Source organism: Drosophila santomea, chromosome X (assembly GCF_016746245.2).
Source record: "Drosophila santomea strain STO CAGO 1482 chromosome X, Prin_Dsan_1.1, whole genome shotgun sequence".
NCBI lineage: Eukaryota > Metazoa > Arthropoda > Insecta > Diptera > Drosophilidae > Drosophila > Drosophila santomea.
The window spans coordinates 22,586,498-22,612,763 of NC_053021.2; the positions used below are offsets into that span (position 1 = coordinate 22,586,498).

General features: G+C 43.0%; 4 non-coding genes and 1 pseudogene across 4 annotated transcripts; all 5 read left to right on the forward strand.

Annotated features, from left to right (window-relative positions):
- The first annotated feature begins 243 nt into the window (after positions 1–243).
- Positions 244–422, forward strand: LOC120457422. Its single transcript, XR_005616947.1, has one exon. It is a non-coding gene; the product is annotated as a 5.8S ribosomal RNA (ribosomal RNA).
- A 387-nt stretch (positions 423–809) lies between these two features.
- Positions 810–4,773, forward strand: LOC120457438. Its single transcript, XR_005616963.1, has one exon. It is a non-coding gene; the product is annotated as a large subunit ribosomal RNA (ribosomal RNA).
- Positions 4,774–12,893: 8,120 nt separating this feature from the next.
- LOC120457434 lies at positions 12,894–14,888 on the forward strand. Its single transcript, XR_005616959.1, has one exon. It is a non-coding gene; the product is annotated as a small subunit ribosomal RNA (ribosomal RNA).
- Positions 14,889–15,709: 821 nt separating this feature from the next.
- Positions 15,710–15,888, forward strand: LOC120457433. The gene has a single exon (XR_005616958.1). It is a non-coding gene; the product is annotated as a 5.8S ribosomal RNA (ribosomal RNA).
- A 387-nt stretch (positions 15,889–16,275) lies between these two features.
- Positions 16,276–25,681, forward strand: LOC120457440 (annotated as a pseudogene).
- Positions 25,682–26,266: the final 585 nt, after the last annotated feature.

The following is a 26,266-nucleotide window of genomic DNA, read 5'->3' on the forward strand; positions in this document are numbered from 1 at the left end:
ACCTGGCATCCATCAGGTTAATGTTTTATATAAATTGCAGTATGTATCGCCCATATTGGTTAAATACAAATAAAATATAATTACATGATACATAATGCTTATATGAAACTAAGACATTTCGCAGCATTTATTTTAGGTATAAAAATACATTTATTGAAGGAATTGATATATGCCAGTAAAATGGTGTATTTTTAATTTCTTTCAATAAAAAAACTATTGACAATATATAGAAATAAATTATAAAACTCTAAGCGGTGGATCACTCGGCTCATGGGTCGATGAAGAACGCAGCAAACTGTGCGTCATCGTGTGAACTGCAGGACACATGAACATCGACATTTTGAACGCATATCGCAGTCCATGCTGTTATGTACTTTAATTAATTTTATAGTGCTGCTTGGACTACATATGGTTGAGGGTTGTAAGACTATGCTAATTAAGTTGTTTATAAATTTTTATAAGCATATGGTATATTATTGGATAAAATAATAATTTTATTCATAATATTAAAAACTATATATGAAAAACATTATCCTCACATTTGGATGTGAAAAACGAAGAGAAATATTTTCTTTTTCAATCAAATAATACTGAGAAATGTCTAGCATAAAAAATTGAATTATTTTTCATCTAGGATTGTCTCTTATTAATGATTCGAAAATAGAAAAAAACTTGGTTATATTATTATTCTTCGTTGGTTCGTTAATGGATAATACTATGCTACAAGAAATAATGGATATATTACAACGAATTTATTAAAATGTTTTATCATTATATATTAAGAATTAATGGCAATAAAAAGTTATATACAACCTCAACTCATATGGGACTACCCCCTGAATTTAAGCATATTAATTAGGGGAGGAAAAGAAACTAACAAGGATTTTCTTAGTAGCGGCGAGCGAAAAGAAAACAGTTCAGCACTAAGTCACTTTGTCTATATGGCAAATGTGAGATGCAGTGTATGGAGCGTCAATATTCTAGTATGAGAAATTAACGATTTAAGTCCTTCTTAAATGAGGCCATTTACCCATAGAGGGTGCCAGGCCCGTATAACGTTAATGATTACTAGATGATGTTTCCAAAGAGTCGTGTTGCTTGATAGTGCAGCACTAAGTGGGTGGTAAACTCCATCTAAAACTAAATATAACCATGAGACCGATAGTAAACAAGTACCGTGAGGGAAAGTTGAAAAGAACTCTGAATAGAGAGTTAAACAGTACGTGAAACTGCTTAGAGGTTAAGCCCGATGAACCTGAATATCCGTTATGGAAAATTCATCATTAAAATTGTAATATTTAAATAATATTATAAGGATAGTGTGCATTTTTTCCATATAAGGACATTGTAATCTATTAGCATATCCCAAATTTATCATAAAATATAACTTATAGTTTATTCAAATTAAAGTGCTTGCATTTTAAAACAGAATAAATGTTATTAATTTGATAAAGTGCTGATAGATTTATATGATTACAGTGCGTTAATTTTTCGGAATTATATAATGGCATAATTATCATTGATTTTTATGTTTATTATATGCACTTGTATGATTAACAATGCGAAAGATTCAGGATACCTTCGGGACCCGTCTTGAAACACGGACCAAGGAGTCTAACATATGTGCAAGTTATTGGGATATAAACCTAATAGCGTAATTAACTTGACCACTAATGGGATTAGTTTTTTAACTATTTATAGCTAATTAACACAATCCCGGGGCGTTCTATATAGTTATGTATAATGTATATTTATATTATTTATGCCTCTAACTGGAACGTACCTTGAGCATATATGCTGTGACCCGAAAGATGGTGAACTATACTTGATCAGGTTGAAGTCAGGGGAAACCCTGATGGAAGACCGAAACAGTTCTGACGTGCAAATCGATTGTCAGAATTGAGTATAGGGGCGAAAGACCAATCGAACCATCTAGTAGCTGGTTCCTTCCGAAGTTTCCCTCAGGATAGCTGGTGCATTTTAATATTATATAAAATAATCTTATCTGGTAAAGCGAATGATTAGAGGCCTTAGGGTCGAAACGATCTTAACCTATTCTCAAACTTTAAATGGGTAAGAACCTTAACTTTCTTGATATGAAGTTCAAGGTTATGATATAATGTGCCCAGTGGGCCACTTTTGGTAAGCAGAACTGGCGCTGTGGGATGAACCAAACGTAATGTTACGGTGCCCAAATTAACAACTCATGCAGATACCATGAAAGGCGTTGGTTGCTTAAAACAGCAGGACGGTGATCATGGAAGTCGAAATCCGCTAAGGAGTGTGTAACAACTCACCTGCCGAAGCAACTAGCCCTTAAAATGGATGGCGCTTAAGTTGTATACCTATACATTACCGCTAAAGTAGATGATTTATATTACTTGTGATATAAATTTTGAAACTTTAGTGAGTAGGAAGGTACAATGGTATGCGTAGAAGTGTTTGGCGTAAGCCTGCATGGAGCTGCCATTGGTACAGATCTTGGTGGTAGTAGCAAATAATCGAATGAGACCTTGGAGGACTGAAGTGGAGAAGGGTTTCGTGTGAACAGTGGTTGATCACGAGTTAGTCGGTCCTAAGTTCAAGGCGAAAGCCGAAAATTTTCAAGTAAAACAAAAATGCCAAACTACATAAAAAAGCGAATAATTATAATACACTTGAATAATTTTGAACGAAAGGGAATACGGTTCCAATTCCGTAACCTGTTGAGTATCCGTTTGTTATTAAATATGGGCCTCGTGCTCATCCTGGCAACAGGAACGACCATAAAGAAGCCGTCGAGAGATATCGGAAGAGTTTTCTTTTCTGTTTTATAGCCGTACTACCATGGAAGTCTTTCGCAGAGAGATATGGTAGATGGGCTAGAAGAGCATGACATATACTGTTGTGTCGATATTTTCTCCTCGGACCTTGAAAATTTATGGTGGGGACACGCAAACTTCTCAACAGGCCGTACCAATATCCGCAGCTGGTCTCCAAGGTGAAGAGTCTCTAGTCGATAGAATAATGTAGGTAAGGGAAGTCGGCAAATTAGATCCGTAACTTCGGGATAAGGATTGGCTCTGAAGATTGAGATAGTCGGGCTTGATTGGGAAACAATAACATGGTTTATGTGCTCGTTCTGGGTAAATAGAGTTTCTAGCATTTATGTTAGTTTCTTGTTCCCCGGATAGTTTAGTTACGTAGCCAATTGTGGAACTTTCTTGCTAAAATTTTTAAGAATACTATTTGGGTTAAACCAATTAGTTCTTATTAATTATAACGATTATCAATTAACAATCAATTCAGAACTGGCACGGACTTGGGGAATCCGACTGTCTAATTAAAACAAAGCATTGTGATGGCCCTAGCGGGTGTTGACACAATGTGATTTCTGCCCAGTGCTCTGAATGTCAAAGTGAAGAAATTCAAGTAAGCGCGGGTCAACGGCGGGAGTAACTATGACTCTCTTAAGGTAGCCAAATGCCTCGTCATCTAATTAGTGACGCGCATGAATGGATTAACGAGATTCCTACTGTCCCTATCTACTATCTAGCGAAACCACAGCCAAGGGAACGGGCTTGGAATAATTAGCGGGGAAAGAAGACCCTTTTGAGCTTGACTCTAATCTGGCAGTGTAAGGAGACATAAGAGGTGTAGAATAAGTGGGAGATATTAGACCTCGGTTTGGTATCGTCAATGAAATACCACTACTCTTATTGTTTCCTTACTTACTTGATTAAATGGAACGTGTATCATTTCCTAGCCATTATACGGATATATTTATTATATCTTATGGTATTGGGTTTTGATGCAAGCTTCTTGATCAAAGTATCACGAGTTTGTTATATAATCGCAAACAAATTCTTTAATAAAACGATGCATTTATGTATTTTTGATTTGAAAATTTGGTATAACTCCAATTACTCAGGTATGATCCAATTCAAGGACATTGCCAGGTAGGGAGTTTGACTGGGGCGGTACATCTCTCAAATAATAACGGAGGTGTCCCAAGGCCAGCTCAGTGCGGACAGAAACCACACATAGAGCAAAAGGGCAAATGCTGACTTGATCTCGGTGTTCAGTACACACAGGGACAGCAAAAGCTCGGCCTATCGATCCTTTTGGTTTAAAGAGTTTTTAACAAGAGGTGTCAGAAAAGTTACCATAGGGATAACTGGCTTGTGGCGGCCAAGCGTTCATAGCGACGTCGCTTTTTGATCCTTCGATGTCGGCTCTTCCTATCATTGTGAAGCAAAATTCACCAAGCGTTGGATTGTTCACCCATGCAAGGGAACGTGAGCTGGGTTTAGACCGTCGTGAGACAGGTTAGTTTTACCCTACTAATGACAAAACGTTGTTGCGACAGCATTCCTGCGTAGTACGAGAGGAACCGCAGGTACGGACCAATGGCACAATACTTGTTCGAGCGAACAGTGGTATGACGCTACGTCCGTTGGATTATGCCTGAACGCCTCTAAGGTCGTATCCGTGCTGGACTGCAATGATAAATAAGGGGCAATTTGCATTGTATGGCTTCTAAACCATTTAAAGTTTATAATTTACTTTATAAACGACAATGGATGTGATGCCAATGTAATTTGTAACATAGTAAATTGGGAGGATCTTCGATCACCTGATGCCGCGCTAGTTACATATAAAAGCATTATTTAATACAATGACAAAGCCTAGAATCAATTGTAAACGACTTTTGTAACAGGCAAGGTGTTGTAAGTGGTTGAGCAGCTGCCATACTGCGATCCACTGAAGCTTATCCTTTGCTTGATGATTCGAAATAAATAAGACCATTGAGTACTCGTGTGTACTTGTTGTGGGTTTTTGAAGGGTTAGCGCGCAAGCGCAGTGCCCTCGAGAGCCGGCCACCCCGACTGGACGCGACTGACCGACCGACTGGACGCGATATATGATATTATATATCATATGATAGAAATAAAGACTACAAAATTCTATCTGGTTGCCAAATAGCTTGTCATCGATTTAGTTTTTTTTTTTTTTTTTTTTTGTTGTATCGTACATTTATTAATTTAAAATCTGTCCATGTGGACAATAATTAAATGTTTGGGTGGGGGGCATTACTTAAGGGATTACAAGTTGTAGATAGGTCGGGGTTCATTGTAGTGGTTATAAGTGGGGAGATCAGCGGTGTTTCCTCTGGAGGCGCCTGATGGTTTCACTATTGTCCAGGAGGTTGATAGCCAGATGGTTTGGGTGGTTGTCTAGACGCTTGGCGTATCTCGCACTGAATCGGGAGATTTCCTCTGCTACCCACGGTATTCCTAGCTCCTTATGGATTGTCGAGTTCTCGTGGTATGGGTGAGCGTCAGAGATTAGCCTCAGGCACTTGTTTTGAAAGCGTTGTATGCGGATTCGGTTAGAGACGCTTGCAGTGCCCCACAACTGAATCCCATAAGTCCAAATTGGCTTCAGGATGGCCTTGTACAGGAGGAGTTTTAGGTTCTCCCTAAGTTTGGACCTTTTCCCGATGAGCCAATGGAGTTGCTTGAGGCGCAGGTCGGCCTGGTGTCGTTTGGCGATTAGGTGGGGGCGCCAAGTGAGCCTCCGGTCTAGCGTCAATCCGAGGTATTTCGGGGTGCTTGAAGATGGAATAGTTTCCCCGTTGAGCGTGACTGGGGGCAGTCTCCTCTGCGCAGGGAGAAAGTAGTTTGGGTGGATTTGTCTGCGTTCACGGCAATGTTCCATCGCTTCAACCATGGGTCGAGGGCATCCAGCTGGCTTTGAATGATGGCTGATGCTTCTTGGGGGTCTGAGGCGGAGGCTAGGAAGGCGGTGTCATCGGCGTATGTGGCCACTGTTAGGCTTCGGGAGGGTGTGATAGGAAGGTCTGCTGTGTAGAGTGTGTACAGTATTGGTCCAAGAACGCTGCCTTGGGGTACTCCGGCTCTTATCGGCCTAGGCGTGCTGGTCGCTGTTCCGCAGCGAACTTGGAACTCTCTACCCTCGGTGAAGGATTTGAGGAAGGCGAAGTGGGATCCGGGAAGGTGCGACTTGATCTTGTAGTGGAGACCAGGGTGCCAGACTTTGTCGAAGGCTTGTTTGACATCCAGCATGACGGCGCAGCAGTATTGCTTCCTTTCGAAGGCCTCCAATATTTGCTCTACAAGCCGGTGGCATTGCTCTGGTGTTCCGTGGGAGCGCCTGAAGCCAAACTGGTGATCGGGGATCAAACCAGCCTCGTCCAGTGCTGGCAACACTCTGCGCAGAAATACTCTTTCGAGTATTTTGGAGAGGATTGCCAGCAAACTAATCGGACGATAGGAGGCGAGATTGGCTTCAGGTTTACCGGGCTTGAGGATGGTGATCACATCGGCGCGTTTCCATAGTTTCGGGAAGTACCCTAGCCGGAAGCAGCTGTTAAATATGTTGGCGAGCAGCTGTGAGCAAAATGTGGGTAACATTTTTAGTGCAGTAGCGTCGATGCGATCGGGGCCTGGGGACTTGCCGTTTTTCAGTGAGGCAATTTCCTGCGCGATCTCCTCTGGTGCAACGGGCTGGATTGCTGGTCCTGGAGCACATGGGCTTTCAACAGCTCTGATGGTGTCAGCTTGCTCTGCAGCTGTGCATCGGTCAAACGGTGTGAAGGCAGTGTGGAGGTGGTCAGCAAAAGCTTCGGCTCTTTCTGCCTCAGACCGACACCAGGTGCCGTCCGCTTTACGCACTGGTACCGTTTTCTTGGCAGGTCTTTTGATATGCCGCGTGACGTTCCACAGGTTGTGCTGCGGGTCTCCAGGTTCCAGGTCTTCAAGGAAACGTTGAAACGAGTCTTGGCGTAGGGTCGTCAGTTTTTCCTTCAGTTCCTTGGAGGCACGATTGAGCGCTGTCTTATCCCTGGGGTTACGCGAGAGGAACCATACCCTTCTGAGGCGTCTTTTCTCGGCCACGAGGGCGGCGATTTCTGGGGACCACAGATGCAGGTCCCTTGCTGGAGTTCTCGGGGTCGTAGGGGGAGGAGGGTTCGCAAACTCGGCGGCATTATGTATCTCCTTGTTTAAGTCATCGATGGCCGCGTCTATGTTGCTTGGTGTGGAGAGGTCTGGGTCTGGGTTTAGTGAGGAGAGCATCCAGAACGTGAACTTTGGGGCATTGGTACGATTCCCCGTGAGTCTACGGAGCGGCGTCTTCCTGAGGACGGGGATGTTGAGGAGCAGGTTGACGGCGCTGTGGTCCGATACGAGCCTGTCGTATGTGGTGCAGACGAGTTTGGCACGACCTATGCCTTTGCAGATCGCGATGTCCAGCAGATCCGGCGGCTTAGAAGGGTCCGAGGGCCAGTGTGTGGGCTCTCCAGTAGAGTGGCAGTCCAGGTTTTTGCGTATCAGGTACTTGTGGAGCGTTTTACCTTTGGGGTTATTTGTGCGGGACCCCCACCAGGAGTGCTTTGCATTGAAGTCTCCGGCTGCAATGAAGCGAGGTCCAAGGGACTCGAAGAACTCATGCAGGTGAGTTTCTGTAATCGCGTGCCTGGGGGGGAAGTAAACCGCTCCAACCGTAATATCTCCCTGTAGGCTGTTGACTCTGGCCACTGCACACTGTGCCCAATCCTCCTGTATCGCAGGCAGTTCAGTGAACTGGATGCCGCTTTTGATGAGCATGGCCGCTCCTCCTCGTGCTCTGCCTGATGGGTGGTTGGCTGTGATGAGTTCGTATCCGGGGATGGTGAAGTGGGATCTGGGGCAAAAGTGGGATTCGGAGACCAATAGGACGTCGATGTTATCGGTTTTGATGGTGTGCTCGACTTCGGCTTTGCTTCTCTGCAAGCCGTTCGCATTCCAGAAGACAATGTTGAGACTTATTTGCATGACTTGCTGTTGAGGATGGAAGCAACAAGCTGCGTCATCTGAGCAAACATCTTCTCCATCATTTTTTCGACCAGGCTCTCAAATCGATTGAACATGGCCTCCATGTGGTTAGGTTGAGGGGCTTCAGGTGGGGTTGGGGGTGTCGGTGGGGGAATGCTTCCTTGGGGCTTGTTTGTGCCACTAAGCGCGTCTCTATAGCTCATTCCTTTTGTGATATTTGGGAGCTCGAAAGAGGGCTTGTTGTTGCTTTCCGTGTTCCTTGGTTTGGGCTTAGGCGCTTGTTGAGCCTTAGCCTTCTTGTATGCGGGGCAACCTTTGAACGACGCTGGGTGGTCGGCTTGGCAATGTAGGCAGCATGCTTTCTCGTCGTCCTTTTTTACACACGCCCTGGAGTCGTGGAGGCCACCACACTTGACGCAGCGAAACTCAAGAAAGCAGTAGCGCTGGGTGTGTCCGAACCCTTGACATCTGAAGCACTGCGGTACGTCGTTGAATTTCAGAGGCGGCTCAACGGTGACGACCGACCTGCAGATCCTCTTCAGCTTGTATATTTCGGTGTTGTTGCTCGCCGGTTCCAGGTTTACAAAGAAGATCCCCAGGGGTTCCTTAGATTTCCTGCCGATTGGGTTGTGCAGGTCCCTGACAGTATGGCCGTGTTTCGAGAGTTCCTCTCTAATCTCGGTTTGGTCGGTTGAGTGATGCAGTCCCTTGATGACAACTCTATACGCTCTCTCATCCTTGGGTTGGAATGTGCGGTGCCTTTTGTTCTGTGCCACGAGCTGCTGACGAAGGGCTGTGTAGGATTCCTTGTCAGGCATCATTACTCGTACATTGTTGTTCCTCTCAGTCTTGTACGAGAATTCTTTTTGGGCACCGACGAGAGTCGTAATCATTTTAACCAGCGCTGTGATGTTGGTCACGTCAGGGATGTAGATCGGGGTGGCTGATGGTCTTCGGGGTCGGGTTGGGTTTGTCCGGGGTTTTGTGGCAGCGGGTACGGGTACTTCGTCTGAGGTGGCTTGGTCGTCGTCGTCATTATCTTCCTCTTCGCTCGAGAGGATGGCAAACTGATTGTTTGCAAGCCTACGACGCGAAGCTGCACTGGTGCTGGGGGTAACGTCAAGTTCCTCCAATTGGGGCTTGCGCGCAGGCTTGCGCGCAGGCTTGCGCTTGACTTCACCGGGCTCCGAATGCGAGGTGCTGGAGTCACTACTGGTGCTGGACTCCCTTGATCTAAGGGCCTTCTTGCAGGGCGTTAATTTGCCTAGCTTGATGGCACGCGGGGGGCCTGCCAGTCCATGGTGACGAGTGATGGGTAGAGGGGGGGGGGAGCTGGGTACAGTTGGTACCACCACTGCACGTGGCTGCTGCTGTGTTAAAGGTGCTTAAATATGCGCTTGATGGAACGACCAGATAACACGCACGCTCGAGTGTGCGTAGTATTAGTGGTGTCCGTAGGCACGCAGCTGAGCAATCAGAGCGCGTGCGATAGCTCGCGACGCGGTGAACGTACGAATAACGGAGTAAAGAACGCGAAACAATTCTTGCTGGCGGTCGCAGCACGTCTGCACTCGTTGAGTGTTCGATCGCGACTGTTCGATTTAGTGACGCATATGAAATTGTCCCCATCTACTAATGATAGAAATAAAGACTACAAAATTCTATCAGGTTGCCAAATGGCTCGTCATCGATTTAGTGACGCATATGAAATTGTCCCCATCTACTAATGATAGAAATAAAGACTACGAAATTCTATCAGGTTGCCAAATAGCTTGTCATCAATTTAGTGACGCTAATGAAAGTGGTGTCCTTCTCTTATAATAGAAATTATAACTTTATTATGACTAAAGAAAAAATATATGAAATATTCGTATATTCTTATAGTATTTGAAAGAAACCCCAATACTATAGGTATATTAAATATAAAACATTCATATGAAAATAAAAAATATTTATCATATGAATACAGACAATATATAAGTATATTAAATTAAATAATATACATATTAAAAAAAATATATATATTATATGAATACAGGAAAAAATATATAAGTATATTAATTTAAATAATATACATATTAAAAAAATATATATATTATATGAATACAGGAAAAAATATATAAGTATATATAAATATTTATCATATTATAATAAAGGAAAAATTAATAAAATAAATATAATTTTATATATATAAAGGAAAAAATGATGGAATATTTCTATTTTCTATTAGTATGATATAAAAAAAACCCATACATATGAAAGGTTATAGTACTACTATACTATACTATACTACTATAGGTAGGCAGTGGTTGCCGACCATAGGGTAGGCAGTGGTTGCCTCTCGTATTGTTCGAAACTTATGTATTTATATGATTTCGACAATAATATAAGGAAATTAAATATTAATCATATGGAAATGAATATTTATCGTATGTATACATGATAAAATGATAAAATATTCCTATATTCTCTTAGAATTATACGAATAGCCAATATACGTGAAAGGTTATAGTAGTGTAAGCAAGGCTGGTACCGACAGAGGGTTCAAAAACTACTATAGGTAGGCAGTGGTTGCCGACCTCTCGTATTGTTCGAAACTTATGTATTTATATGATTTCGACAATATTATATGGAAATTAAATATTAATCATATGGAAATGAATATTTATCGTATGTATAAATGAAAAAATGATAAAATATTCCTATATTCTCTTAGAATTATAGGAATAGCCCATATACGTGAAAGGTTATAGTAGTGTAAGCAAGGCTGGTACCGACAGAGGGTTCAAAAACTACTATAGGTAGGCAGTGGTTGCCGACCTCTCGTATTGTTCGAAACTTATGTATTTATATGATTTCGACAATATTATATGGAAATTAAATATTAATCATATGGAAATGAATATTTATCGTATGTATAAATGAAAAAATGATAAAATATTCCTATATTCTCTTAGAATTATAGGAATAGCCCATATACGTGAAAGGTTATAGTAGTGTAAGCAAGGCTGGTACCGACAGAGGGTTCAAAAACTACTATAGGTAGGCAGTGGTTGCCGACCTCTCGTATTGTTCGAAACTTATGTATTTATATGATTTCGACAATATTATATGGAAATTAAATATTAATCATATGGAAATGAATATTTATCGTATGTATAAATGAAAAAATGATAAAATATTCCTATATTCTCTTAGAATTATAGGAATAGCCCATATACGTGAAAGGTTATAGTAGTGTAAGCAAGGCTGGTACCGACAGAGGGTTCAAAAACTACTATAGGTAGGCAGTGGTTGCCGACCTCTCGTATTGTTCGAAACTTATGTATTTATATGATTTCGACAATATTATATGGAAATTAAATATTAATCATATGGAAATGAATATTTATCGTATGTATAAATGAAAAAATGATAAAATATTCCTATATTCTCTTAGAATTATAGAATAGCCCATATACGTGAAAGGTTATAGTAGTGTAAGCAAGGCTGGTACCGACAGAGGGTTCAAAAACTACTATAGGTAGGCAGTGGTTGCCGACCTCTCGTATTGTTCGAAACTTATGTATTTATATGATTTCGACAATATTATATGGAAATTAAATATTAATCATATGGAAATGAATATTTATCGTATGTATAAATGAAAAAATGATAAAATATTCCTATATTCTCTTAGAATTATAGGAATAGCCCATATACGTGAAAGGTTATAGTAGTGTAAGCAAGGCTGGTACCGACAGAGGGTTCAAAAACTACTATAGGTAGGCAGTGGTTGCCGACCTCTCGTATTGTTCGAAACTTATGTATTTATATGATTTCGACAATATTATATGGAAATTAAATATTAATCATATGGAAATGAATATTTATCGTATGAATAATGGAAAAATATATTTAATTATATATGAATAAAGGAAATATTAATATAATATTACTGTATTCTCTTGATATATAAGAGAATATCCTATATGTTGGATGCCAAACAGAATTGAAAATACCCGTTTTGAGGACAGCGGGTTCAAAAACTACTATAGGTAGGCAGTGGTTGCTGACCTCCCGCTTTATATATTATATTGGTTACTTACAAATAAAGTATATTATTTTCCGTAAAAATTTGTTTCTCAGGTTCTTATGAACATTTGGGAACTTGGCTACGCGGTTAATAAAAATATACGCCCTTAGATGATATCGTTGAAACAACAGTCAAGTATTCTATTATAAATAGAATAACAAATCGTTTCCATATAACATCGTTAATTTTTAATGACAGCGGGTTTCAAAACTACTATTTAGGTAGGAAGGCACTGGTTGCCGACCTATCTCATTATATTGGTTACTTACAAATATAGTATATTATTTTCCGTACAAATTTGTTTCTCAGGTTCTTATGAACATTTGGGACTTGGCTCCGCGGTTAATAAGAATATACGCCCTTAGATAATATCGTTGAAACAAAAGTCAAGTTTCTATTATACATAGAATAACAAATCGTTTCCATATATTATCGTTAATTTTTGACGGCAGGCATTATTATTTATTAATAATAATGAAGATAATAAACTAATAATTTATTACCACGCCATAAAAGGAAATATTATATCGTTACCCCGGTATAATAAATATATTGATATTATTACATTATGGAAAAATTACCAAATTTTATATATGAATATCATATGCGCTCGGTTTTATGTTATATATTACCAGAGAGTTATATGGAAAAAGATAAATTTTAAATTTATCATCAAAATGCAAATGATTTAACTCAATATTTATATTGGTTAAACAAAAATTATACATGTGTGGATACAATAATTATGTATGTTGGAAACAAAATAATATTTTAGAATGAAATATGTATAATATAAATATACAATATTATGGAAATATATATATATAATGGTATAAAACATGAATGGAATTTACGAATACGAATGCTATATAAAAATGGCCGTAATCGATTTAAAATAGATTTAATAAAAAACGGAAATTTATATAAAATGGAAATCTATAATATTTATATTACTTATTTCAATTCAAAAAATATGAATGAAATATGAAGAAAGAAACATTATTCTGGTTGATCCTGCCAGTAGTTATATGCTTGTCTCAAAGATTAAGCCATGCATGTCTAAGTACACACGAATTAAAAGTGAAACCGCAAAAGGCTCATTATATCAGTTATGGTTCCTTAGATCGTTAACAGTTACTTGGATAACTGTGGTAATTCTAGAGCTAATACATGCAATTAAAACATGAACCTTATGGGACATGTGCTTTTATTAGGCTAAAACCAAGCGATCGCAAGATCGTTTTATTGGTTGAACTCTAGATAACATGCAGATCGTATGGTCTTGTACCGACGACAGATCTTTCAAATGTCTGCCCTATCAACTTTTGATGGTAGTATCTAGGACTACCATGGTTGCAACGGGTAACGGGGAATCAGGGTTCGATTCCGGAGAGGGAGCCTGAGAAACGGCTACCACATCTAAGGAAGGCAGCAGGCGCGTAAATTACCCACTCCCAGCTCGGGGAGGTAGTGACGAAAAATAACAATACAGGACTCATATCCGAGGCCCTGTAATTGGAATGAGTACACTTTAAATCCTTTAACAAGGACCAATTGGAGGGCAAGTCTGGTGCCAGCAGCCGCGGTAATTCCAGCTCCAATAGCGTATATTAAAGTTGTTGCGGTTAAAACGTTCGTAGTTGAACTTGTGCTTCATACGGGTAGTACAACTTACAATTGTGGTTAGTACTATACCTTTATGTATGTAAGCGTATTACCGGTGGAGTTCTTATATGTGATTAAATACTTGTATTTTTTCATATGTTCCTCCTATTTAAAAACCTGCATTAGTGCTCTTAAACGAGTGTTATTGTGGGCCGGTACTATTACTTTGAACAAATTAGAGTGCTTAAAGCAGGCTTCAAATGCCTGAATATTCTGTGCATGGGATAATGAAATAAGACCTCTGTTCTGCTTTCATTGGTTTTCAGATCAAGAGGTAATGATTAATAGAAGCAGTTTGGGGGCATTAGTATTACGACGCGAGAGGTGAAATTCTTGGACCGTCGTAAGACTAACTTAAGCGAAAGCATTTGCCAAAGATGTTTTCATTAATCAAGAACGAAAGTTAGAGGTTCGAAGGCGATCAGATACCGCCCTAGTTCTAACCATAAACGATGCCAGCTAGCAATTGGGTGTAGCTACTTTTATGGCTCTCTCAGTCGCTTCCCGGGAAACCAAAGCTTTTGGGCTCCGGGGGAAGTATGGTTGCAAAGCTGAAACTTAAAGGAATTGACGGAAGGGCACCACCAGGAGTGGAGCCTGCGGCTTAATTTGACTCAACACGGGAAAACTTACCAGGTCCGAACATAAGTGTGTAAGACAGATTGATAGCTCTTTCTCGAATCTATGGGTGGTGGTGCATGGCCGTTCTTAGTTCGTGGAGTGATTTGTCTGGTTAATTCCGATAACGAACGAGACTCAAATATATTAAATAGATATCTTCAGGATTATGGTGCTGAAGCTTATATAGCCTTCATTCATGGTGGCAGTAAAATGTTTATTGTGTTTGAATGTGTTTATGTAAGTGGAGCCGTACCTGTTGGTTTGTCCCATTATAAGGACACTAGCTTCTTAAATGGACAAATTGCGTCTAGCAATAATGAGATTGAGCAATAACAGGTCTGTGATGCCCTTAGATGTCCTGGGCTGCACGCGCGCTACAATGAAAGTATCAACGTGTATTTCCTAGACCGAGAGGTCCGGGTAAACCGCTGAACCACTTTCATGCTTGGGATTGTGAACTGAAACTGTTCACATGAACTTGGAATTCCCAGTAAGTGTGAGTCATTAACTCGCATTGATTACGTCCCTGCCCTTTGTACACACCGCCCGTCGCTACTACCGATTGAATTATTTAGTGAGGTCTCCGGACGTGATCACTGTGACGCCTTGCGTGTTACGGTTGTTTCGCAAAAGTTGACCGAACTTGATTATTTAGAGGAAGTAAAAGTCGTAACAAGGTTTCCGTAGGTGAACCTGCGGAAGGATCATTATTGTATAATATCCTTACCGTTAATAAACACATTTGTTATAATACAAATAAATTGAATTTACCAAAATACCAAATTACAAAAGCATATGATATATGAATGATGAGATTACTTTAGAAATGCACATGATTTATGATTATTTGCAAATGCGTTTATATATGAATATTATCTAACACAATAATATTCAATTGATTGATTTCTCAATGGAATCAAACAAAATATTGATATATTTATATAATAAATAAATGTGGCTGGCAACCACAAAGGTAATGTGATTGGGGACCACATTACCACATATGTATGTTAAAAGTGACTGGTGACCACATTTTAACATTTCTATTAAAACTTAATGTTGTGTGATGGGTATCGTTGGCTCACAACATTAAATTAAATAAACGGCATTCAAATAAAAATAAACAATGTATTTCCTAATAATTCGAACATTCGAAATCAAATAAAAATGGTAACAAAAAATTTGTGTGTATATGGACCATAATATACACGCGTTGCGAATATGTATTGTTCATCTAAGTTATGAGCATACGTTGGCTAATGCAACAACCTAAAATATACAATGTTGTACCTGGCATCCATCAGGTTAATGTTTTATATAAATTGCAGTATGTATCGCCCATATTGGTTAAATACAAATAAAATATAATTACATGATACATAATGCTTATATGAAACTAAGACATTTCGCAGCATTTATTTTAGGTATAAAAATACATTTATTGAAGGAATTGATATATGCCAGTAAAATGGTGTATTTTTAATTTCTTTCAATAAAAAAACTATTGACAATATATAGAAATAAATTATAAAACTCTAAGCGGTGGATCACTCGGCTCATGGGTCGATGAAGAACGCAGCAAACTGTGCGTCATCGTGTGAACTGCAGGACACATGAACATCGACATTTTGAACGCATATCGCAGTCCATGCTGTTATGTACTTTAATTAATTTTATAGTGCTGCTTGGACTACATATGGTTGAGGGTTGTAAGACTATGCTAATTAAGTTGTTTATAAATTTTTATAAGCATATGGTATATTATTGGATAAAATAATAATTTTATTCATAATATTAAAAACTATATATGAAAAACATTATCCTCACATTTGGATGTGAAAAACGAAGAGAAATATTTTCTTTTTCAATCAAATAATACTGAGAAATGTCTAGCATAAAAAATTGAATTATTTTTCATCTAGGATTGTCTCTTATTAATGATTCGAAAATAGAAAAAAACTTGGTTATATTATTATTCTTCGTTGGTTCGTTAATGGATAATACTATGCTACAAGAAATAATGGATATATTACAACGAATTTATTAAAATGTTTTATCATTATATATTAAGAATTAATGGCAATAAAAAGTTATATACAACCTCAACTCATATGGGACTACCCCCTGAATTTAAGCATATTAATTAGGGGAGGAAAAGAAACTAACAAGGATTTTCTTAGTAGCGGCGAGCGAAAAGAAAACAGTTCAGCACTAAGTCACTTTGTCTATATGGCAAATGTGAGATGCAGTGTATGGAGCGTCAATATTCTAGTATGAGAAATTAACGATTTAAGTCCTTCTTAAATGAGGCCATTTACCCATAGAGGGTGCCAGGCCCGTATAACGTTAATGATTACTAGATGATGTTTCCAAAGAGTCGTGTTGCTTGATAGTGCAGCACTAAGTGGGTGGTAAACTCCATCTAAAACTAAATATAACCATGAGACCGATAGTAAACAAGTACCGTGAGGGAAAGTTGAAAAGAACTCTGAATAGAGAGTTAAACAGTACGTGAAACTGCTTAGAGGTTAAGCCCGATGAACCTGAATATCCGTTATGGAAAATTCATCATTAAAATTGTAATATTTAAATAATATTATAAGGATAGTGTGCATTTTTTCCATATAAGGACATTGTAATCTATTAGCATATCCCAAATTTATCATAAAATATAACTTATAGTTTATTCAAATTAAAGTGCTTGCATTTTAAAACAGAATAAATGTTATTAATTTGATAAAGTGCTGATAGATTTATATGATTACAGTGCGTTAATTTTTCGGAATTATATAATGGCATAATTATCATTGATTTTTATGTTTATTATATGCACTTGTATGATTAACAATGCGAAAGATTCAGGATACCTTCGGGACCCGTCTTGAAACACGGACCAAGGAGTCTAACATATGTGCAAGTTATTGGGATATAAACCTAATAGCGTAATTAACTTGACCACTAATGGGATTAGTTTTTTAACTATTTATAGCTAATTAACACAATCCCGGGGCGTTCTATATAGTTATGTATAATGTATATTTATATTATTTATGCCTCTAACTGGAACGTACCTTGAGCATATATGCTGTGACCCGAAAGATGGTGAACTATACTTGATCAGGTTGAAGTCAGGGGAAACCCTGATGGAAGACCGAAACAGTTCTGACGTGCAAATCGATTGTCAGAATTGAGTATAGGGGCGAAAGACCAATCGAACCATCTAGTAGCTGGTTCCTTCCGAAGTTTCCCTCAGGATAGCTGGTGCATTTTAATATTATATAAAATAATCTTATCTGGTAAAGCGAATGATTAGAGGCCTTAGGGTCGAAACGATCTTAACCTATTCTCAAACTTTAAATGGGTAAGAACCTTAACTTTCTTGATATGAAGTTCAAGGTTATGATATAATGTGCCCAGTGGGCCACTTTTGGTAAGCAGAACTGGCGCTGTGGGATGAACCAAACGTAATGTTACGGTGCCCAAATTAACAACTCATGCAGATACCATGAAAGGCGTTGGTTGCTTAAAACAGCAGGACGGTGATCATGGAAGTCGAAATCCGCTAAGGAGTGTGTAACAACTCACCTGCCGAAGCAACTAGCCCTTAAAATGGATGGCGCTTAAGTTGTATACCTATACATTACCGCTAAAGTAGATGATTTATATTACTTGTGATATAAATTTTGAAACTTTAGTGAGTAGGAAGGTACAATGGTATGCGTAGAAGTGTTTGGCGTAAGCCTGCATGGAGCTGCCATTGGTACAGATCTTGGTGGTAGTAGCAAATAATCGAATGAGACCTTGGAGGACTGAAGTGGAGAAGGGTTTCGTGTGAACAGTGGTTGATCACGAGTTAGTCGGTCCTAAGTTCAAGGCGAAAGCCGAAAATTTTCAAGTAAAACAAAAATGCCAAACTACATAAAAAAGCGAATAATTATAATACACTTGAATAATTTTGAACGAAAGGGAATACGGTTCCAATTCCGTAACCTGTTGAGTATCCGTTTGTTATTAAATATGGGCCTCGTGCTCATCCTGGCAACAGGAACGACCATAAAGAAGCCGTCGAGAGATATCGGAAGAGTTTTCTTTTCTGTTTTATAGCCGTACTACCATGGAAGTCTTTCGCAGAGAGATATGGTAGATGGGCTAGAAGAGCATGACATATACTGTTGTGTCGATATTTTCTCCTCGGACCTTGAAAATTTATGGTGGGGACACGCAAACTTCTCAACAGGCCGTACCAATATCCGCAGCTGGTCTCCAAGGTGAAGAGTCTCTAGTCGATAGAATAATGTAGGTAAGGGAAGTCGGCAAATTAGATCCGTAACTTCGGGATAAGGATTGGCTCTGAAGATTGAGATAGTCGGGCTTGATTGGGAAACAATAACATGGTTTATGTGCTCGTTCTGGGTAAATAGAGTTTCTAGCATTTATGTTAGTTTCTTGTTCCCCGGATAGTTTAGTTACGTAGCCAATTGTGGAACTTTCTTGCTAAAATTTTAAGAATACTATTTGGGTTAAACCAATTAGTTCTTATTAATTATAACGATTATCAATTAACAATCAATTCAGAACTGGCACGGACTTGGGGAATCCGACTGTCTAATTAAAACAAAGCATTGTGATGGCCCTAGCGGGTGTTGACACAATGTGATTTCTGCCCAGTGCTCTGAATGTCAAAGTGAAGAAATTCAAGTAAGCGCGGGTCAACGGCGGGAGTAACTATGACTCTCTTAAGGTAGCCAAATGCCTCGTCATCTAATTAGTGACGCGCATGAATGGATTAACGACGGACGTGTTTTCGGTACGCTCGTGTTCAGATTGCGAAAAGCTAAGTTTTCTTTGTAAAACAAAGTTCGGAAAGTGAATTAATCGGTGGTTGAGTGCTCCGCGGAAATAGTGATATTATTTACGCGAGCGCAAAGCCTGTGATTTCGGAACAATTCGCAATAATTTATTGCAAAATTTTCCACTGAGAACAGCACGTGGTTCCAGGCGAGCTTTCGGACAGCTGTTAAACAGCTGGGCCTGTCGGTTTGTGTCCGCGCTACCAGCAATCAGCTGTTTGGTTGTTGTCGCTGCTACGGTCTGTGTCTTGGGACGGTTCGGTGCTGCCAGACTGGTACTTTGGTTACGCAAATCTGCCAATAGGTGGAGCTCGTGCACCAAAGCAACCAACTTGTGACAGTGAGCGCGCAATTTCCGGAGTCGCCAGAAGGAGGAGCCACAATCGTGGTAAGTCCTATGGAGAGCGACAGCAGCGCGAGTGCCGCGAGTGCCGCGAGCGCCAGCAGCGCGTCGCGGAAGCCGGGACGAGGCAGGCGCAGAAGCCACCAGGCTTCTAAGAGCTCGGCAGCTACGCAGGCCAAGCTCGTTGCTGTGGCCTTGCGTGGTGTTCCCGAGCCTGTGGGAGCGCTGGATGAGGCGCCTTCGTCGCTGGAGGACCCCCGGATGGTCCCTGCTGCCACTACTGCTGCCACTGCTGCTGCCCCTGCTGCTGCCACTGCTGCTGCCCCTGCTGCTGCCCCTGCTGCTGCCCCTGCTGCTGCCCCTGCTGCTGCCCCTGCTGCTGCTCCTGTTGCTGCCCCTGTCGCTACACCTGCTGTTGCCACTGCCACAGTTGCCTCCGCTGCCGCCCGTGCTGGGCAAGCAGCCATGATGGCAGAGCTGTCGGCCACGCAGCGAATGGTGAGAAACAGCTTTCGCAGCCTAGGAGGAGTCAACACTGATGAGCTCTCGTTTGCCATTAGCCGCTACGATGAGCTGGTGATGGCATTGATGCTCCGGTGTGGAGAACTGGAGACGCGGTTGGCTATGCCGCCCCCACCGACCTCCGCAATTTCGCGTCTTCCCCAGACGCCTCAGGCTGCACCCATTGCGGCCCCGCGGACCACGAAGGTTCGCGAGACGTGGTCAGCAGTGGTGAAGTGCGATGACCCAGCGCTATCGGGGAAGGCGATAGCCGAAAAGGTGCGCACGATGGTCGCACCCTCCCTCGGAGTCAGGGTGCATGAGGTGCGTGAGCTCCGCCGAGGTGGTGGAGCAGTTATCCGGACTCCTTCAGTCGGAGAGCTGCAGAAGGTTGTGAGCTCTAAAAAATTCGCCGAAGTAGGGCTGAATGTGGCGCGAAACGCGGCCGAGAAGCCGAAAGTCGTCGTCTACGACGTCGACACAGCAATCGGCCCCGAGGAGTTCATGCAGGAGCTCCACGAGAATAACTTCGACGGCGAGATGACGGCCTCGGAGTTCAAGAGGTCGGTGCACCTGGTCACCAAGGCGTGGTCGGTGACTGACGGCGCCACCGTTAACGTGACGCTAGAGGTCAGCGACAAGGCGATGGCGAAACTGGATGTAGGCCGTGTCTACATCAAGTGGTTTTCTTTCCGATGCCGATCGCAGGTCCGGACATATGCCTGCCACAGGTGTGTGGGTTTCGACCACAAGGTCAGCGAATGCCGCCAGAAGACGAATGTATGCCGCCAGTGCGGGCAACAAGGCCACACCGCGGCTAAGTGCCAGAACCCGGTGGACTGCCGGAACTGCCGTCACAGAGGGCAACCCTCGGGGCATTACATGCTCTCGGACGTATGCCCGATATACGGCGCGGTGCTAGCAAGGGTGCAAGCTAGACATTAATGTTTAGCCTCATCCAAGCGAACTGTGGCCGAGGCCGAGCTGCGACCATCGAGCTCGGAGTCCGACTCAGGAGATCGGGCTCAATGTTCGCACTGGTGCAGGAGCCGTATCTCGGCGGCGAGGGGATGGATGTGCTGCCTGAAGGAATGAGGATCTTCACCGACCGGCGAGGGAAGGCAGCCATCCTAGTGGATCTTCAGGATGCCATCTGTATGCCAGTGGAGACCCTCACCACGGATTATGGCGTATGTCTGGTCGTTAAAGGGAGTTTTGGCTCAATCTTCCTTTGCTCAGCATACTGCCAATTTGATGCACCTTTGGAACCGTACCTTCGGTACATGGATGCGGTCCTGCTGCAGGCCAGCAGAACCCCCGCAATCCTGGGCCTCGACGCGAATGCAGTGTCCCCCATGTGGTTTAGCAAACTCTCTCGACATGCCGAGGGGCAAGCTAACTACAGTCGGGGTGAGCTGCTGTCCGAGTGGATGCTGGAGGCAAGAGCCGCCGCCCTAAACCAGCCAACACAGGTGTACACGTTCGATAACTACAGAGCTCGTAGTGATATCGACGTGACAATTGTCAACGAGGCAGCATCTATGTGGGCCACATATGAGTGGAGAGTGGATGAGTGGGAATTGAGCGATCACAACATCATTACTGTTGTGACCGAACCAAGTACCACGAGCGCAGTTGAGAGCATAGCTCCTGTGCCGTCCTGGAACTTCTCCAATGCTCGTTGGCGATTGTTCAAAGAGGAAATGGTGAGTAGAACAGCCGAACTTCCGGAAAACTTCTCAGAGTCGCCGTTGGACCAGCAAGTTTCGACCCTGCGCAGTATAGTACATAATGTGTGCGATATTGCGCTGGGAAGAAAGTCGATTCGACCGCCCAGCAGAAGAGCACGTTGGTGGACTGCCGACCTCTGCGCTGCGAGACGCGAAGTCCGGAGACTTCGTCGCCGACTCCAGGATGCACGGCGTCACGATGATGATGCCGCGGCAGAGCTCATGGTGGTCGGGCTGAGGCGTGCCTCAGCCAACTACAAGAAGCTCATTGGGAGGGCTAAGATGAATGACTGGAAACGCTTCGTGGGAGAAAACGCCGATGACCCATGGGGGCGCGTCTACAAGATATGCCGAGGCCGCAGAAAGTGCACGGAGATTGGGTGCCTCCGCGTGAATGGCGAGTTGATCACTGATTGGGGTGATTGCGCACGAGTGCTCCTCCGCAACTTTTTCCCAGTTGCGGAGTCCGATGCACCGATTGCCATCGTGGAGGAAGTCCCACCGGCCCTTGAATCGCACGAGGTTGAAGCCTGTATCGCCCGGCTCAAGAGCAAGCGCTCGCCCGGCTTGGACGGCATCAATGGCGCTATCTGCAAGGCAGTCTGGCGCGCCATACCTCAGCACCTGGCATCGTTGTATTCCCGATGCATCCAATCGGGATACTTTCCCAACGAGTGGAAGTGTCCACGAGTAGTGGCGCTGCTCAAGGGACCCGAGAAGGACAAGTGTGAGCCCTCCTCATACAGGGGAATATGCTTGCTGCCAGTTTTTGGTAAGGTGCTCGAGGCAATCACGGTGAATCGTGCGAAAGAAGTTTTTCCGGAAGGCTGCAGGTGGCAATTCGGATTTCGCCAAGGACGATGTGTGGAGGATGCTTGGAGGCATGTGAAGAGCAGTGTTGACGCCAGCCCGGCGCAATATGTGCTCGGCACATTCGTGGACTTCAAAGGAGCATTTGACAACGTCGAATGGAGTGCTGCACTGCGCCGACTAGCCGACTTGGGATGCCGGGAAATGAGCTTGTGGCAGAGTTTTTTCTCCGGCCGAAGAGCAGTGATCCGAAGCAGTTCCGGTGCTGTGGATGTGCCGGTAACTAGAGGTTGCCCGCAGGGGTCAATTAGCGGCCCGTTTATTTGGGACACGCTAATGGATGTACTGCTTCAGCGCCTCGAGCCGTATTGCCTGCTGAGTGCATACGCGGATGATCTGCTTCTTCTCGTCGAGGGAAACTCCCGAGTCGTGTTAGAGGAAAAAGGAGCGCAACTTATGTCCATCGTAGAAACGTGGGGAGCGGAAGTTGGCGTTGCCGTCTCGACCAACAAGACGGTAATAATGCTGCTCAAAGGTACTTTGAGACGTGCGCCCACGGTAAGGTTTGCTGGAGCGAACTTGCCGTATGTGCGTACCTGTCGGTATCTTGGCATCACGGTCAGTGAGGGAATGAAATTCCTCACGCACATAGCTTCGCTGCGTCAGCGGATGACCGGAGTCGTTGGAGCATTGGCGCGTGTGCTTCGAGCCGACTGGGGCTTCAGTCCTCGAGCCAGGCGGACCATATATGACGGACTCATGGCACCCTGTGTGCTGTTTGGTGCCCCGGTATGGTATGACACCGCCGGGCAAGTAGCTGCCAAGAGGCGACTAGCCTCCTGCCAGAGGCTGATCCTGCTTGGATGCCTTTCGGCTTGCCGAACAGTGTCCACCGTGGCACTGCAGGTTCTTGGTGGAGCCCCCCCGCTTGACTTGGCTGCTAAGCAATTAGCGGTCAATTACAAGCTAAAACGTGGATACCCGCTGGAGGAGAACGACTGGCTCTACGGCGAGGACATCGCTTGTCTAAGCTGGGAGCAGAGAAAGACTCGCTCGGAGGAGTGCATGCTGCGGAGTTGGCAGAACAGATGGGACGACGACAGCGAACCAGGACGGGTGACGCATAGGTTCATCCCAGATGTCACTCTCGTTTATCGGGATCCAAATTTTGGTTTCTCGATGAAGGCGTCTTTCCTGCTTACTGGGCACGGGTCGTTTAATGCATTTTTGCACGGGAGAGCCCTCAGCGATACCACAGCTTGCGCATGTGGCGATCCATATGAGGACTGGATGCACGTATTGTGCGCTTGCCCCCTGTATGCAGATTTGCGAGACCTCGATGGACTTGGAGTGCAGCGCGTTGGCGAAAACTGGATGTTCGAAGGAATCCTGGAGGATCGAGAGAGGACCCAACGGCTGGCAGCGTTCGCTGAGGAAGCGTTCCGCAGGAGGAGGGGCCTTTAGCCCAACACCTTTCGCCGTGTGGTTAGCGGGCGAGAATACTACCACAGTCCGCTGTTGCTTGTCGTAGGAGGCGACTAATACGGCTATAGGTCGCTCCGCCCGTGCTTGTCGGAGCCAAAGGAGTGAGGCCGACCGAGCCTCTAATTTCGGTACCACGGGTTGAGTAGCTCTCCAAGGTTGCTCATTGAGGTAGGCCCCCTAGTGGGAGTATCGTGGTGGCTGTGGTTGGTACCCATATCGCGGGTAGAGCCTTCGTGCTCGACGTTTGAGTTACGGCGATGGTTTACGCAAAACTCGGGTGCTGTGACCCTTAGATCAGTAGAGATTTTAGGTAGATCTCGCTCCTCAGCAAGGGGGAGTGCTTGCTCGGCAAGCAAGCACTCGAATCTGCGACCGGGGTGGTCGCTATGTACATAGCTATAGCTTCCAGACCGGGACGTTTGTCTGGCGTATCCAGACTAATGCATCTTTGGATGTCGTGGTTGTAATCCCTTCAATGTGGAACACGCCACGTAAAACAAGTTCGGAGGGATCCGAAATCACACACTGTCCCTATCTACTATCTAGCGAAACCACAGCCAAGGGAACGGGCTTGGAATAATTAGCGGGGAAAGAAGACCCTTTTGAGCTTGACTCTAATCTGGCAGTGTAAGGAGACATAAGAGGTGTAGAATAAGTGGGAGATATTAGACCTCGGTTTGGTATCGTCAATGAAATACCACTACTCTTATTGTTTCCTTACTTACTTGATTAAATGGAACGTGTATCATTTCCTAGCCATTATACGGATATATTTATTATATCTTATGGTATTGGGTTTTGATGCAAGCTTCTTGATCAAAGTATCACGAGTTTGTTATATAATCGCAAACAAATTCTTTAATAAAACGATGCATTTATGTATTTTTGATTTGAAAATTTGGTATAACTCCAATTACTCAGGTATGATCCAATTCAAGGACATTGCCAGGTAGGGAGTTTGACTGGGGCGGTACATCTCTCAAATAATAACGGAGGTGTCCCAAGGCCAGCTCAGTGCGGACAGAAACCACACATAGAGCAAAAGGGCAAATGCTGACTTGATCTCGGTGTTCAGTACACACAGGGACAGCAAAAGCTCGGCCTATCGATCCTTTTGGTTTAAAGAGTTTTTAACAAGAGGTGTCAGAAAAGTTACCATAGGGATAACTGGCTTGTGGCGGCCAAGCGTTCATAGCGACGTCGCTTTTTGATCCTTCGATGTCGGCTCTTCCTATCATTGTGAAGCAAAATTCACCAAGCGTTGGATTGTTCACCCATGCAAGGGAACGTGAGCTGGGTTTAGACCGTCGTGAGACAGGTTAGTTTTACCCTACTAATGACAAAACGTTGTTGCGACAGCATTCCTGCGTAGTACGAGAGGAACCGCAGGTACGGACCAATGGCACAATACTTGTTCGAGCGAACAGTGGTATGACGCTACGTCCGTTGGATTATGCCTGAACGCCTCTAAGGTCGTATCCGTGCTGGACTGCAATGATAAATAAGGGGCAATTTGCATTGTATGGCTTCTAAACCATTTAAAGTTTATAATTTACTTTATAAACGACAATGGATGTGATGCCAATGTAATTTGTAACATAGTAAATTGGGAGGATCTTCGATCACCTGATGCCGCGCTAGTTACATATAAAAGCATTATTTAATACAATGACAAAGCCTAGAATCAATTGTAAACGACTTTTGTAACAGGCAAGGTGTTGTAAGTGGTTGAGCAGCTGCCATACTGCGATCCACTGAAGCTTATCCTTTGCTTGATGATTCGAAATAAATAAGACCATTGAGTACTCGTGTGTACTTGTTGTGGGTTTTTCAAGGGTTAGCGCGCAAGCGCAGTGCCCTCGAGAGCCGGCCACCCCGACTGGACGCGACTGACCGACCGACTGGACGCGATATATGATATTATATATCATATGATAGAAATAAAGACTACAAAATTCTATCTGGTTGCCAAATAGCTTGTCATCGATTTAGTGACGCTAATGAAATTGTCCCCATCTATCTACTATCTACTAATGATAGAAATAAAGACTTTACAAAACTCTATCAGGTTGCCAAATGGCTCGTCATCATTTAGTGACGCATATGAAATTTCCCCATCTACAAATGATAGAAATAAAGACTTACAAATTCTATCAGGTTGCCAAATGGCTCGTCATCGATTTAGTGACGCATATGAAATTGTCCCCATCTACTAATGATAGAAATAAAGATTACAAAATTCTATCAGGTTGCCAAATGGCTCGTCATCGATTTAGTGACGCATATGAAATTGTCCCCATCTACTAATGATAGAAATAAAGACTACGAAATTCTATCAGGTTGCCAAATAGCTTGTCATCAATTTAGTG